Consider the following 16,171-nt stretch of genomic DNA (forward strand, 5'->3'; position numbering starts at 1 on the left):
GTTTGTTTGTTTGTTTATTTATTTATTTGACAGACAGAGATCACAAGTAGGCAGAGGGGCAGGCAGAGAGAGAGAGGAGGAAGCAGGCTTCCTGCTGAGCAGAGAGCCCGATGCGGGACTCAATCCCAGGACCCTGAGATCATGACCCGAGCTGAAGGCAGCAGCTTAACCCACTGAGCCACCCAGGCGCCCCAGAAGAAGAGAGTCTTAAGCAGACTCCACACTGAGTGCTGAGCACGGAGTCCACTGAGGTTCTCAGTTTCATGACCCTGAGATCAGGACCTGAACCAAAATCAAGAGTTGGAAGTTTAACCCACGGCACCACCCAGGCACATCTATTTCAGCTATTTTTAGGAAAGCAGGGGCACTGATATCACTAATCTGCATATATAAGAATGTAGGCACAAAAGATTTATTATTTTCCAATTTTGAATAAGCATCTTAAAGCAATCTCCAATCATTATATATTATGTAGAAGAGAGACAATCTCATCTTTTTACAGGGTTGGTAAAGATGGTATTATAATATTCTGTCATCAATTTTAGTGTGTAATTTTATTATTCTAAGGGAATAAAAATTACAATATACTACATATTCTGCACTCAAAGCCTATCACAGACATGTTACATGCACACACACACACACACACACACACATTTAATTGTTTCCTATTAATTAACAATCAAGTATTCTCTATTACATTATCACAGGATAATAATGCAAAGACATGTTTTCTATAGAAAATTCACTCTTTGCTCTTCTCAGCTTCTAAATTATAAGCGTATAGGGATATGTCTACCTGTTTAATCAGGTATGTTCCTTTGAAGTTAAAGGACTAGCAGAAAGAGGTAAGTTTCTAAGGCATTTCTAAAATCCTTTGGAAATAAAACAGAATCAGACCTGGGAAAACATTCACCTTATTATTTTAAAAAGATTAGAAAATTTAGAAACCTTTATGGAGGGGTGCCTGGGTGGCTCAGTGGGTTAAAGCCTCTGCCTTCGGCTCGGGTCATGATCCCAGGGTCCTGGGATGGAGCCCAACATCGGGCTCTCTGCTCAGCAGGGAGCCTGCTTCCTCCTTTCTCTCTGACTGCCTCTCTGTCTACTTGTAATCTCTGTCTGTCAAATAAATAAATAAAATCTTTTAAAAAATATAAAAACTTTTATGTAGAGCTAGGGCTAACTGTCTTTTAAAATGGTGAATATTTGACCATTTGTATTCCTGTCCTCTGACATGGGATATCATTGCCAGGAGGGTTTTCAAAGAGAAAGAGTTGGACAGGGATCACCAGCAAGACTCCAAGCATTCTCTCAGTTGGAAAATTGAGCTTTGTCTAATTTTCCAAAAGCTGTGTTAAGGATAGTGACTCAGAAAAACGCATAATGTCCAGTTCTTCAAAACTTCATTCACAAGACGCTGGTCTAGTCTTTAAGGTTTATAAGCTACCTTCACACATATTTAACTTTTTAAATGCACATTACTAAACCTCTGAGGGTAGAAAAGAAATAACACTTCAAACACTGAAGGAGACTGAGGCACACGGATAAGTTCAGGGGTTTGCCCAAAGTCATGAAGTAAGCATCACAATCAGAACACAGATTTCACTTTGGATTCCAAAACCTTTGTTCTTTCCAATTGGTGAAACAATTTTGAATGCTCAGAAACACTAAATTACAAGAGGTTGTAATCAGAGTTTCAGAGGATAAAGCTTAGGGAAATGTATTCTTCAGCAAACCCACCAAGTGATGCATGTATGCTACCAAGTTATTTTACCATTTTGTTAAATAGTTTGCCCATTTTTGTGGCGGTCACTTTTTAAAGGTCGTAACAAATCCATAGTTTCATGAAACACAGAGGATACATTTTCTCACTATGAAAGAGGTTTAAATGGGAGACATATCATTATTCGCAAATCAGGCTTTCAGGTCTTTCTAAACACTAACCTCAGAAAAATCCTAGAGTGCATCAGGAATTCAATGTTACAACCTGGGTAACCTTCCTAGGAAAAGTCTGTAGATGGCTGAATAATAATGCCAAGAAAATAACAACAACAGCAACAACAAAATCAAAGCCAAGATGATTTTTTCCAGTAACTAGCAAATCATACTTCTTCTTCTTCTTTTTTTTTTCCTGTATGTATTTTTCAAAACTGGCAGGGTTTCCTTTCCTTCTAGTCCACCTCAGGAAGATTTATGAGCTCTCTGAAATCTGGCTGAAGATGAAATATTTGGGGGATAATTAAATATTTAGAGGTATGAAGTTTGAAGTTCAAGTATTTGTCTATGTGTGTAGAATAGTCTGTTACTTGTTTCATTCTACAAACATTTATATGCCAGGCAAGAAGGCACTAGAGATATAAAGAAAAATGTCCCATTACTGTATCCTCCAGAAATCCACAATATGGGGGAAAGACCTAAGACAATACAACAGAATGACCTGCAAGAGAAGAGGTCATAAGAGCCAAGGCTTTATTTTGTTTGCTGCTCATTCTTCTCTAGGGTCTGGAATATCACCTGGGACAGACAGCAGCACAATAATTATCTGCTGAATTAAGAATCTGAAAAACAATGTTTTTTAATCCAATTATCAGATAGCTACTAAAAATGACTTTCTTACTTTCCTGTAGGCATATATTTGTGACCTCTATATTTATTGTACTGCCCCAGAAAAGACCTTCAGAATCTTCATTTAAATAGTTGCTAATGCTTTCAGTTATAAGTTTTCATCCTCAAGAATCATCACTGAGTACAGTTTCTTTTCCTCCTCTTCTGTCAATTAGCTAGGACAGACTCTATGGGCATCCCAAACTAACTTTGAATGATATTTTTCAGGTGAATATAATATCTTCAAATAGTGCCTTTTGTATAAAATATGGAATTGAGACACCACCCAGTAATGAGAAACTTAGTAAAGAATCAAATATAAGGGGCACCTGGGTCAGTTAAGCATCTCCACTGGGCTCAGGTCATGAACCCAGGGTCCTGGGATTGAGCCCCATATTGGAGACTCCCAGCCCTGCACTGGGCTCCCTGCTCCACAGGGCCTACTGCCCACCCCCACGTCCCCACCCCCCTGGCCTGCTATTCCCTTGTAGTCTCTGTATTGTATTCTCTCTCTTTCAAATAAATAAATAAAATCTATAAAGAAGGAATCAAATATAAGGCTTTTTGTCCACATTTACTAGGAGATATTTTTATGAAATTATCCTCATCCTACATGGCAAATATTGTGGTGAGATGCCTGGGTACACCTTGAGACCAAGTTCCTCATTCTGGCAGGTGCTGAGAGTGTTGGAAGGTGATGGCTTTCCTAAATCTGCCCTTGTCCAAACACTTATTTATGTACCTCCAGGCAGGACAACTCTAAGGGGCCATCCTAGCCCAGAGTCCATAGTGGGATCATTTGAGGTACTTGCTGTGGCTACATGGAAATTCAATGCCTTCTTTTGCCTTCCTGATCCCTCTACTCGCTCACAGGTGTTTCCATGGGTTCTCCCCAGTAAAACTGCACACATATCTCTCATAACCTATATCCCAGATAACACAACTTTAGGAACCATCTATTACAGTACGTATGGCATTTGCATAAACTATGATCAACTTGTTTAACATCTGTGAGCTTCATTTTTATTCTACCTGTAACATGAAGATATGGCTCTGTGATCTCCAAAGGCCTTCTTACCTGTAATGTTGTATGCCTCCACTACCTGATAATGTTACTATGAGATAAATAAGTGGTAAATTCCATAGATGTTGGGAAAAAAGAAAAGCATAGTTATTGTCAATCTTTTAGAGCAGTATTTGGATAATACTGTTTAAAACCAATTTTCATGTCAAGATGACACAATACCTTATTTTTTTCTCCTCTAGGAAAGAATAGTCTAAGAATTTTGTTCCTGACTTGTTGAGCTGGTATCTAAAGGAGTCTTTGTAGCCTTGAGCAGGGACTGATAGAACTAGCTAGTAATTATCTTACTTGGAGCTCAATGACATGAGGAATTAAACCTGCAAAAATGGAGAGTCAGGATGGTGAAATCTAAGGCTTCCCAATAGTTAAGAGTTTTGTACCAAGTTTTTTGGTAATACAATAGTAGTCACTGCTACTATAATTTTTCTAGCAGCCTCCTCAACCTGTATCTGTCCCCTCCTAAGCATCATTCACTGAACATACATTGTGTGTCAAACATTGTACTTACTCCTACTTAACATGAACAATAACTTGGCAAGTTTATTATCTTGTCCTTTTTAGCTGGTGATAAAAATGGAGTCAGAGGTCAGAGAGGTTGAGCCCCTAGCACACTGTTTCATAAGTAGTCACTGCCTGGCCTAGGATTTCAGTTGAATCTGTTGCCACAGCTTTCGCTCTTTCACTCTGGTACACTGTGTTCTGGAGGGAGAAGTTTCTAGGGCAAGGAAATACACCAAGAGACAAGTATGTACCAAAGCACAAAGACTGAGTTAATATGTGTCATGAAGGACCATAAATTGATTAACTTTACTTAAAGAAAAATGAGTAATCAAACATGGTATGATTGGAGTAGCCCAAGAAGTCTCTTTTAGAAAGTTTAAATTGGTTATACAATGAAGGCACTGGAAGATCTTCATTTGTTGAAGGTATTACTTACAACTGAATCTCTTGTTTTAAGTACATAATCAGGCACCAAACATTCACTCAAATATTATTAGCTGGCTGATGAAGGAAGGCATGAACAAAAACATAAACAAAACTTTAGAATGTTCTTTTCTTGCTCCCACTCAGCTTTAGCCACATCTGTCCCCTCTGTTCTTTCAGCAGGAAATTATCTTTCTTAGAGGTACCTTCCTCCATCTCTTCCTGCACACTTATGAGATCGGTTCTCCAGACAAATTTACAGTATTCTGAACATTAACTTCCTGATGTTGATCAAAGTTTGCAATTACATATTTGTGTAATTATTTCACTAACCTATAATCATTAATGTTCCATACATGCTAGTATGGATCCATACTCTCTCTCTCTTATTGCATCTCTGGAAATTAGCATAATGCTTGACACATAGCTGACAATAAGTATTTGATAGGTGGATGGATGGATGAATGGATGAATGGATGGCTAAATACTTAGTGAATGCAAAAAAGAGAGAAAGAGATGGAAACTGAAAGGAGAGAAAGAAAGAGAGGGAAACCAAGGAAAACAATTACATATTTCAGTTTTTCTACCATTTAGTGGAAATGAACAAGTAGATGATCTAAATCCCAGTGGGGGGGGAACCACAAAAACAGAAACAAACAAACAAACAAAAACCCAAGGAAATGATAGAAGAGGAGTTGGGGAAGCTATGCTACATTTAGAAGGGGTGGATTAACTCCATGGTTTAACATAAGAACAAGGTATTTAACTGGAACTTGTATAGAATTTTAAGTTTGGTGAGGTCAAGACTTCAAAGGTAGTTTAGGATGGGATAAGCAGGCCTGTTAACAGTTGATCCTATTTAAGGAAAGTGTTGAGCCTGAGGAAGTAACATTTGTTCATTGAGAGAGGAGTGCCACCCAAAAAAAGAGAAACCAGCCAAAAAGTGGTCCAGGGCCAGCAGTGGGACTGAAAATTCTGAGTCAGGGAAGTCAAGAGTGGGAAAGTTTTAATATAAGCAGCCACCATTGGTGATGTCAAATGCAGGAGAGAGTTCAGGGAAGAAAGGTAGTTCCCTTATGTTCCTCTTTAATAATCTGTGCTATTAAATCCAATGTGAAGTATGAAATACAAATGAATTTCTGCTAATACCTGCCTTCTATAGATATTCCTAGTTGACATGCACAATAAAGTTTTTTCTCCTTTGGGGTGCCATTTTTTCTTCTGGAAGCGCAGAAGGAATACTGGGAATTTATTGGCTTCTTCTATAAGTTTATGTAAAAATTAATCTCCCAAATAGATTCTACCTGTTGAAACTGAATAGACGATGGGTTTACCTTATTCTACCCAGCAAGAACTAGAGCAAGGCTTTGCCAATTAGGGTTTCAAGGCTACTCAGCTCTCACTCAGGAACCCGAGATGACCATGATCCAAATCCAGTTTTTCTCAACGTCTGGTTCTCTTCCTACCTGAAACAGATTCCCAGAGGGACTAGGCCTTCCCTGTAAGGCATCTGATTTAGAAGTCCAAAAGGGAGCTTCTACAAATGTAACAAGCACCTGGTGCTCTGGATGCATACCACAGTTTGCAAAACTACATTGGAGTTTATGCAGAATCCATCTTCGTGCATTTGCCTTTTAGAAAATGTGGTCAAGTTATACATACATTTTAAAGGTACAATGCTTTAATCTAAAGGTGAAGTAGAAAATTCTACTTTTTTTTTTCATACTCATGATAAATACCATCATGTGAAAAAGCCTGACAACCTCAGTAATAAACACAATAATACTTACCCTGTGGCTTTTTTTTTTTTTTTTTTTTAATTTGTGGAGTTGCCTTTTCACTTGAGGATAAAACTGGTGGATATCACTTCACATGATTTAGTACCACCAGGGAGAAGAAACTTCTCCATTTAATAACCGAATGGTTTCCATTTCTTATATTCTGTAGCCTCCTTGTTATTTATTACTTAAACAGTTATTCATCACACCAATCCCTCCTCTGGAAGTAACATTATTTCAAATTTTATAAGGAACAAACAGGACACTGTAATTCCTCAAAAACCCAATACACAATATGTACATAATCGTCCCTACTGCTGTGTCATTTTGTGTTTTCACATACTATACCTAGAGCACGTGAGCAGAGGGCAGGTCATAGAGGTCTTTCTTGGTGAACACTGTCCTCAGTTTCCACCTTGATACTGAGGTATTCATTTTATTTCCTTTACAACCTTTCTTGAATATTACCTTTATCGTGCAGACAGCAAGATCTTAAATTAGAAGGAAACTTCCATTAAAATCCCATCTGTGGTGCTTCCAGCATTTCTGTTCTTGACTTGATTGTTAAAAACACATTCCTTCCCTAACACCTTGTCCTATGCTTCCACATCCCTGCACTCTCTATCTAGAGTTTATCAGTTAAAAAAAAATAATAATAAGGTTCTACTTTCAGGATAACAAATCCTCCAAAGATATGCAAACCTCATTCATATGCTGAATGGGATGCTAAGGTTTTATAAGGAAGTACTGGGAACCTTTCTTCCACGCATTTCTAATGTCTGTGAAGCCACTGCAGCTAATAGATGAGAACTGAATAAATCCTCCATTTGTTTAAGCTGATAATACTTTTGCCAGCTCGGTGCAGCAAAAGCTCGGTGTGAAATTCCTTAGCTAGGATTCCTTGACTCAGCACCCAAGCCACTTCCAATTACCTTGAAGAATGTGGCAATAGTTGAATGCAAAGAGGTATTTTATGTGATCAGACTGTGAACAGCTGATGAAGATTAGGCTCCTAAGTAGACCGGAAGGAAACACTTAATTATCATGCTTAAAGTATCCTCTCTGCAAGGATGGTAATGAGTTAGTACGAGTCGTGAGTCCGTCTTACTTAAAAGTTTTACTGTCTGGGTTTTTTCACTTCCCATCTCCACTCCTCTGCCCTTTGTTCCTAAGAGGTAAGACACAGATCTCCCCCGCCAAGTTCAAATCATTGCTCCTCTATACTCCTATAAAAAATAAACAGAAAAATTACGTTTCCAGGCCCATGTCTGCCAGCTGCACCTTCCTCTACTCTTACCACCTCATCTCCTGGCCCACAGTACTGTTCTCAACACCTTGCTTCAGGGTCACACTTTAATTTTACCCTCTACCTCTTGGATGCCTTCCATGGGCCTTTGAACTCCATCCTCAACAGAAAGTACCTCAGTTGCCTTTGTTTCCCCTGTACATTCCACATTACCTCTACCTGTCACAGGACAGTGTCTACGAAGCTCTTGACACTTTTCTGAATTGTACCATCTTTTAAAGCTTTTAATCAACTGCCTGGCCCTCTGGCATGACCCCCTGTGCTTCTAGCTCTCACACTCCCTCAATCAGAGCACACTGTTTCTGGAGATTTCACCTCCCTATTTCCTCTCCCTTGATGGGGCCTCTCCTCTCATGTCCTTATTCCTTTATCTTGCCAACTTAGATCCTTCCCTCGATTCATTTATTCATTCAACTAATTCTTGATTTCCTACTATTTGCATTACTTATCCCTGAGAATATAGCAATAAATAGCAAAGACAAGATACCTGACCTTGTGCAAGGTACAGCCGACCATGCTCCTGCTGAACCCTGAATCACTTCATTTTGTATCTATCACATCCTCCTGGAATAATTCTGTCCAGAATTATGTTAAATATTTATCATCTCTGCTTTTACACCCAGATTCTCTGGTGCTGCTAACAAAGACAAATTGCAGAGCTCTAGGAAGTGATGCCACAAATTTGATTAAGCAAAATAAAAACGTGTTTTATAAATCAGAATATATTTGTGATCACCCTCATTCTGAATCCCTTGCAGAACCCAGTATAGTCCTGTGATAATAAAAACAATGGCCACTAGGGTTTATTGTACTAGGTGCTATGTAAAAAATGCACCCCGTTAAAAAGGCTCCCTCCTGTCTCTGCACCTCTGTCACCTGGCACCAGGCCCAACACATAGAATCCGTGAAGGTAGATTTGGCAAATAAATCTATATCTTACGATGAGAAAACTGAGGCTGAAAGCAGCTCAGTTACTTGCCCAAGGTCATACAGTAGCAAGTACAAGCCGGCACCGTGAGAACTGCAGCCCCGGGCACCTTGCAGCCCTCCCTAGTCTATCACGTTGAATGGACACTGCTTGTGTCATGTCATCACCACTAAGGAAGGCATGAAACCTAGTGAGGGCTCGGGCTGTGTCTGCTTTGCTCTCTCTTCTTTGCTCTTCTTTTTCTTGCCATTTGAAAAAGAAAAAAAAAAAAGAGAGAGAATGAATGAATGAATCGTTAGAGTGAGAGATCAGATGGGGAGGGGGGTGAAATATTTATCTTCTCTGACTGTGAGGCGTAACTGTGGCTGAATATGTTGTTGTCAAAAGTACTCATGCCTTTCCAAAGTGCCTTCTCGATTTCTCTTGCTGGAGTTGGGTTTAAGGCAGCTGTACTAAATATAGAAGGCCCAGGATCTCTAAATGACCTATTTAATAACGTTTCTCTCTTGTGCTCCAGACATTTCCTTAAAAAAGAAATGGGTTTGAGTAAATAAATCCCATTTTCATGGTAATAATTGCACAGGCATCTGAAAGATAAAATGGGCCATTTTCATCATGTTTGTGAACAGATATAGCAGAGCCAGGATGATTTGTAAAAGATAGCAACATGTTCCGAAATATATGCTGGGAGTGTCTTGAAAATGTTAAATATCTATTGTAATTCTACTGTTTCCTATTACAGATTTTAACATCTTACACATTTAGTGTCCAAAGCTGAAAACAAGGAGAGGAGATCCTCGATTTGACATAGAAACCTCCACTTATGGAGACACTACTATAAAGAGTTTGCTTCTACAGCTGGAGTGTTAGGATATTTTATCAGTTTATCTAGATTTCTGTTGTGGCTGAGACTATGTATGCAGAGGAGAGAGGGTGATGGGCAGGATAGAGAAAATGAGCCTGCAGATGGGAAGGCAGCCCCATGAGAGAAGATGGCATTAAATGACATCTTCATATTCCAGAGTCGTGGCCGGCTGGCTAAGAAGACTGTACAGTGGAGTCACCAAGTATAAGCCCAGTCCTAGACCAATTCAGTAAGTATCTCTTGGAGTAGGAAGGAAGCATCAGAACACTTTCAAATTCCCAAGGTAATTGCAAAGTCCAACCAAGCTTGAGAAATGCTCTACTGGTGTTTCTGGCAGACTCAGCTGTTTGGAATCGGAGGTCACAGCAGCTCATCTGAGCAAGGCCAAGTGTGTGCCTTCATGCTCTGTATGCTCCCCAGCAAACCTTCTGTTCCTTTGTATTTTCCCCTGTTTCTCTTTCAGGATACATTTAATTTCTCATACTAACTTTCTTCATTGCTGTTACCTTCTCTCCATCCAAAAAGTCCATATGCAAATTATTTTTAGCCAAAACCCCGACTTCATTTTTTCATGTATATATTTTGTCCATATTTTTAACCTCAAACCTTCCCGGTGCTCCTTCCACTCCAGCATCCCCCAGCACCTGCGTTCCAGGATCTATCACAAAGCCAGCTGTTTGGAAGTGAGCATCCAGGAGAGCACTTCTAATGATAAAAGAAGGCTGACATGGCTTCAGATTTTCTTTACATCACCTGTTATTTAAACCAATTAGAGTCACGCTATCACAAGCAGGGCCCTGCAAGATACCAACACCTCTGAATTTTCTCAGATGCTATCTCTCCTTTTGCTTTTCTTGCCAAGGTTTAGCAGATATATAGATAGACTCTCCTGTCTTGCACCTCAGAAACAACAGGGTTATTTTTGCTTTGTCCAAGATGATTTGATGTAGCCATTATTAGTACTGTTATACATCTCAGAGAATAAAGAAGTTTGTCTTTGTGAGATCAGACCTTGCTTTATTAAATTTGAGTTTTATTAAATATATAATACTTGGTATCTTTTACAGTAAAAATTTTTAACTGTGAGCAAGAAAAAGCACATTTGCTATAATTTAGTTGTGCAATAAATTGACTGGTTTAATTTAATGATCAATTATTAATGAATTAGTAACAGATAAATAAATTCCATAGATTATCCCTAAGCTTCCTTTTAGCTAATAACGATAGCTTCTTCTTCCACTGAACATTTAATAGGAGCTGCTAACAAGTTGCAAAATTAGCAGATTTAAGTTTCATTACCTTTTGATTTCCCTATCTGCCTTCTAATGAAAGATCTAATAAGCAAAGAAGTGGCCAAGAGGAGGCAGTGAAAAAGAGAGGAAGAAAATAAAAGCAAAAGGACTGAGACACATAGACCTAAATGTACATCATTACCTACTCACTACTTAAGAGTCTCTTCTCTTTGAGACTTTGGTGTATGTCCGCGTTAGAGCTACAGCACTAATACAATGTCATGAACAAAGACAATCATGTCCAATACACTGACTTACCTTAGGGAAACTCAAGAACGATTAAAAGACACACAGCACAATTTTATTCATTCCTATTTTATTTAGCCAGGGTGTTTGAGTAAACGTCAAAGTTAAGGCTCTTCAAACAACTCTTTCATCAATTTGGTACAAATGAGCAGATTATCAACATACATTTTTTTTTTTTTAAGAATCATCATCTTTTTTTTTTTTTAAAGATTTTATTTATTTATTTGACAGACAGAGACCACAAGCAGGCAGAGAGGCAGAGAGAGGTGGGGGAAGCAGGCTCCCTGTTGAGCAGAGAGACTGATATGGGGCTTGATCCCAGGACCCTGAGATCATGACCTGAGCCGAAGGCAGAGGCTTAATCCACTGAGCCACCCAGGCACCCCTAGAATCATCTTCTTGAGCAGTTTATCATAGCATGTGAAAATTACTATTATCACTCCATACTCATATCTTGCTATTGCCTTTCCTACCTCCACATGATGGGTCACCATACTCACATAATAAACCTGCTACTGTTCTGAATGACTGTTGTATTTCCAAATATCGAACCCATCTTCAAATAAATTTGAACCCCTCTCACAGAATATTAAAATCAATAAGTCTTGCTATTGGAAAGCAATTTTGAAAGGAAACATGATGTAAGACAATTAAGTAAAAATAGCATGGCTTGACAATCTTGCTTTGTGTGTGATTCTGGGTGAATTATGTGCCTCTGAACCAAGGACAGCCCTGAAAGGCAAACCTTCCATTTCCTGATGCCACCAGGGGTATGTGTTACTTAGTTGACTGAGCTATGGAGTTGAAATGAAAAACTTCACAGTACTAGTTAAAGTTCTTTCCAAATTATTAATTCAAAGTTATAAGAAAATGGTGACACTAAGTCTAATGCATATCCATAAGGCAAGAGTCCCCAGATCTTCAGCTTCTTTGAAATTATTATTATTATTTAAAAACATGTTTCTGAACAAACCAATTCATCCCATTCAGAAAAACACTGATGTTAATTTATAAAGGCGTAACATGATGTTTGGGAAAAGCTATCTTACATTGTAAAAAAATAAATAAATAAGAGTAAAAAACACATTTGGTAGTCTAGGACTTTAGTCCTCCTAAGAATAGGATTCAATTTGAATGTAAAAAAACATAGTCACTTTTCCACACTACTATCCTTTTTCCATACTTATTTTTAGAGCTAATGCTTAAATAAGTCACCCAGAAAGCAAGATGATTATTAATTATTTACTTATTTGGAACCAAACCATTTTAATCTTCACTGAATTACTTATTTACAAATGAAAAACAGTTCAGAAATCCCCAAATATTGACCTAGAACATAAATTGCACGTTTTTTCCTCTTACAAAGCTATTTTTAATATGAGCAATTATTAATGTATTCATTTCCAAATGGAGGGAAAAATCACTGCTCTACAATTAATGTAGTGTTGGGTCCAGTATTTTTCCACTTCTGTTAAAAAGCAATAGACTGTCCAGCACTCACAATGGAGAAGAAGTGAGGATGTGAAATTCAGTGCAATCAAGAACACTTCTAGCACCAGAACTACCAGACCTTCTTCCTATCTCTACGGTGGTTCTTTGCCCACCCAGCATCCATTTCTCAGTGTTTTCACCCTTTATTATGAGGTAGTCCATGTGCTTCAGGGAGAGCTGATCTAACCTCCAGATCTGATTAGGTTCAAGGGACTCTTTTACCCTTGTCACTGATGAACTCAATAATGCAGGACTAAATCACTCACTTTCATGAAACATTCTTGGCTAAAGGGATTGGTGAAATAATTGGCAGGTAACCCATTATTGTCCAGTAAAACATAATTAATTATTGCTTAAGCCACTGAAAAAGAGATGTCTTTGCTTCTATTAGAGAACCACTGGAAGAATCATCAATCCTTCTCTGAACTTCAAATACTACATGAGGCTTCAACATGCCCCAGCCATGCCCTCCTGTCTTTAGATGAAGCTGCCACAGCAGGGAGTGGTGGCTGATTCAGGGAAACAGGGAAGGAGTCTTGAGCAATGACTTCTGTCCTACACCTGAACTCTTTCCTCTAAGTGCAAAATACATGTTCTGTCTTCTGTTAGTTTGAATTTTCTTCCTTCCTATTATATATAACCCCAAATACTTTTTTTTGACATGTCCCAAAATGTTTTTTATAGGACTCTTCCTAATACACAAATAGTGGAAAACAACGCAAATGTTCACGAACTGTACAATAGGTAAACTGTAAAATTCAAATGGAATATTGTACAGCAATAAAACAGAACAAAGTATTGCAACAGGTATAATTCTCACAGACATAACCTGGAGTTAAAGAGGCCAGATATAATGGAGTCCACTTCCTGTGATTCCATTTATATTAAGCCAAAACTAATCCATGTTGGCAGAAGTTTGCAGAATAGTGGTTCCCTATAACCCAAAACACTTTGATCTATTCTTCGATCATAATCACAAACTCTTCATATATTATATCCCAGCTTTCTCCACACACTAAAATGCCTATCCCCTTACAACTGCCTATTTTTTTTAACAATTTAATTTCCTTTTTCTCAGCAAGTCTTTCCTGCTTTACCTGGAATCAATCTAATTTCAAATATCTAAATTTACCGGGGAAGGGAAGAGGCACTGGGGCATGGATATGAACACACATAAGTATTTATTTTCTGTGCATCCCAGTACAAAAGATGTTTATATACTACATGATGCCTAACATACTCAGAAGTTTCACAATTTAAAAAATAGTCTGGACTCAAAAAAACCCAACAACAACAAAAACACCTCATGATAAGAATTAGTTTCTAAGGTATCAGTGGCCTTCTAAACTACTGTAGCTCAACATCTAGATTATGGTAAATGCAGAAGCTCACACTGTACGAGGCATTACCCAAAAAAGCAGTCTCTTAAACTGGAGATTTTGGACTCAGAAGGTCTGGGATGCACTTAAGATAGACGAGTATATCTTCGAGAAAGTTGAGAACCAGGAGTGGTATTTTTTTGAAGGAGCAAAAGAAATGTTATGTGCTTGCTATTGTTTTAAGAATACTTTGTATACTTTTCCAGGACCCCAGCTTGGGGACTGGGTTCCCCATGGTGGACATCGGGCTTCGGACTTAGCCTTCTTGCCCTCACTGGGGGTGAAGGCAATGGGCCAGGAGGGCTGGAGCCTTGCTGGGTTTCCAAGGCCCTCCTGATAGTCAGGAATCAGACTGAGGTGTGGGGGATTCACCCATGCCCCCCCATAGGAGTACTGGGGTGGGATTTTATACTGTGAACCTCAGGTTAAAATGGGGATAGTGCCCCAAGGTGGCCTTGAGACCTGGGAGCAGAAAAGCAACTTCGAGGGGTCCTCCCCCGACCCTGTACTATCCCACTAGAGGCTGTGAAGCTGTCAAGGAGAAGTTGGAGCAAATCCCTGGGAAGTCCCAGAACATCGAAGTTCTTCAGAAAGACCTGCAACAATTTGCCAAACTCCTGAAGCAGAAGAGGATCACCCTGGAATATACTCAGGCCAATGCAGGGCACATGGTGAGGGTTATCTTCTGGAAGGTGTTCAGCCAAACGACCATCTGCTATTTTGAGGCTCTGCAGCTCAGTTTCAAGAACATGTGTAAGCTGCGGCCCCTGCTGCAGAAGTGGGTGGAGGAAGCTGACAAAGATGAAAATCTACAGGAGATATGCAAAACAGAGACCCTCGTGCAGGCCCAAAAGAGAAAGTGAGTAAGTCTGGAGAACTGAGTGAGAACATGTGCTTGCAGTGCCTGAAACCTGCCCTACAGCCAATCAGCGACATGGCCCCACAGCTCAGGTGTCAGAAGGATGTGGTTCAAGCATGATTCTGCAATCATCTCCAGAAGGGCAAAGGATCAAGTGGTGAGTATTCACAAGGAGAGATTTTGAAGCTGCTGGGTCCCCTTTCTCAGGGTCACCGGTATACCTTCTTCTGGCACCAAGATCCCATTTTGGTGGTCCAGGGTAGGGAGGCCTTACTAGGCTGTACCCTCGGTCCCTTTCCTGGAGGATGAAGCCTTTCCCTCTGTGTCTTGTACCACTCTGGGGTCTCCCATGCATTCAAACCAAGGTGCTGGTCCTTCCCAGGAAATAAGGTAGGGGTGGGGCATTGCAGAGAAAAGGGGAGAGCTAAGGAAGGAGAACCTGGGATTTGAACCAGGCTTTGGGATTAAGTTCTTCATTCCTGAAGAAAGGATTTGGGAACACAAAGGGTGTGGGGGCAGGGAGTCTGGGGGAACACTTTAGAAGGAAGTTGAAGTTCAAGGATGTTCTTGTTTTTAATCCCTGCATCACTCATCACTTGTTCTTAAATAAAGAAATCTGTGACAAAGTAGGTGGGGGAAATGTATATTTGACTTATGAGTAGAAAATTGAGTAATGGTGATAGCAAAAGGCTACTTGAAACTTTACCTGAAAGCAGGTATTTAATGAAAGAAGATGACATAAATGGGGAAAACACTTTCCACGTATATCTTAGAACAGAGATCAAGACAATCCTGAGAATTACATTTGATTTGAGGCAACATGACTACAAACTTTCTCAATTAACCACGCCAACAAGCCAAAAGACACTACTAGGGAACACAGAGCTCCAAAAGCAACAGATCTTAGTAGAAAGTTAAGATAAATACATTAAAGTTTCAAGAGGGTTTAAAAAAAATAGCTGGTAATGTAATTAGTAGTAGAATATTGTACAAACTTCAGCCATGTTGAGGCAGCACATAATCTAATCTTGTCCCCAAATTATTTTACCCATTATAGAGAGATCATTCCATTTTAACTATTGCTTTACATAAAAAGTGTTCTTTTTAAAAAATTGTATTTAATACAGATGCTTATATCCTGCCTCTTAATCATCTACCAGTTATCCTATGAGACAATGTAAAACTCTGGCTTTGATATTAATTAGTTATATGATCTTGGGCAAAATATCTTAATTTTGGTATGCCTCAATTTCCCCATCTAACCATTGGGAATAATAGTACCTGCTTATGGAGAGATTATCTGTCTAATACATTAGATACATAAGAGATTATCTGGTGTATTACATTAGATAGCTTTTGCTGAGTATTTACGTAATGTCTAATACATGGCAAAAATCCAAGAAAGTTTAACTGTG

General features: G+C 39.1%; 1 protein-coding gene and 1 pseudogene across 5 annotated transcripts in view; one reads left to right on the forward strand and one right to left on the reverse strand.

Annotated features, from left to right (window-relative positions):
- GRM7 (glutamate metabotropic receptor 7) overlaps nt 1-16,171 on the reverse strand; it is a 902,298-nt gene that overhangs the window by 551,115 nt on the left and 335,012 nt on the right. The gene's annotated exons all lie outside the window — the stretch shown is intronic.
- LOC122908454 lies at nt 13,890-15,150 on the forward strand (annotated as a pseudogene).

Source organism: Neovison vison, chromosome 6, assembly GCF_020171115.1.
Source record: "Neovison vison isolate M4711 chromosome 6, ASM_NN_V1, whole genome shotgun sequence".
Lineage (NCBI taxonomy): Eukaryota > Metazoa > Chordata > Mammalia > Carnivora > Mustelidae > Neogale > Neogale vison.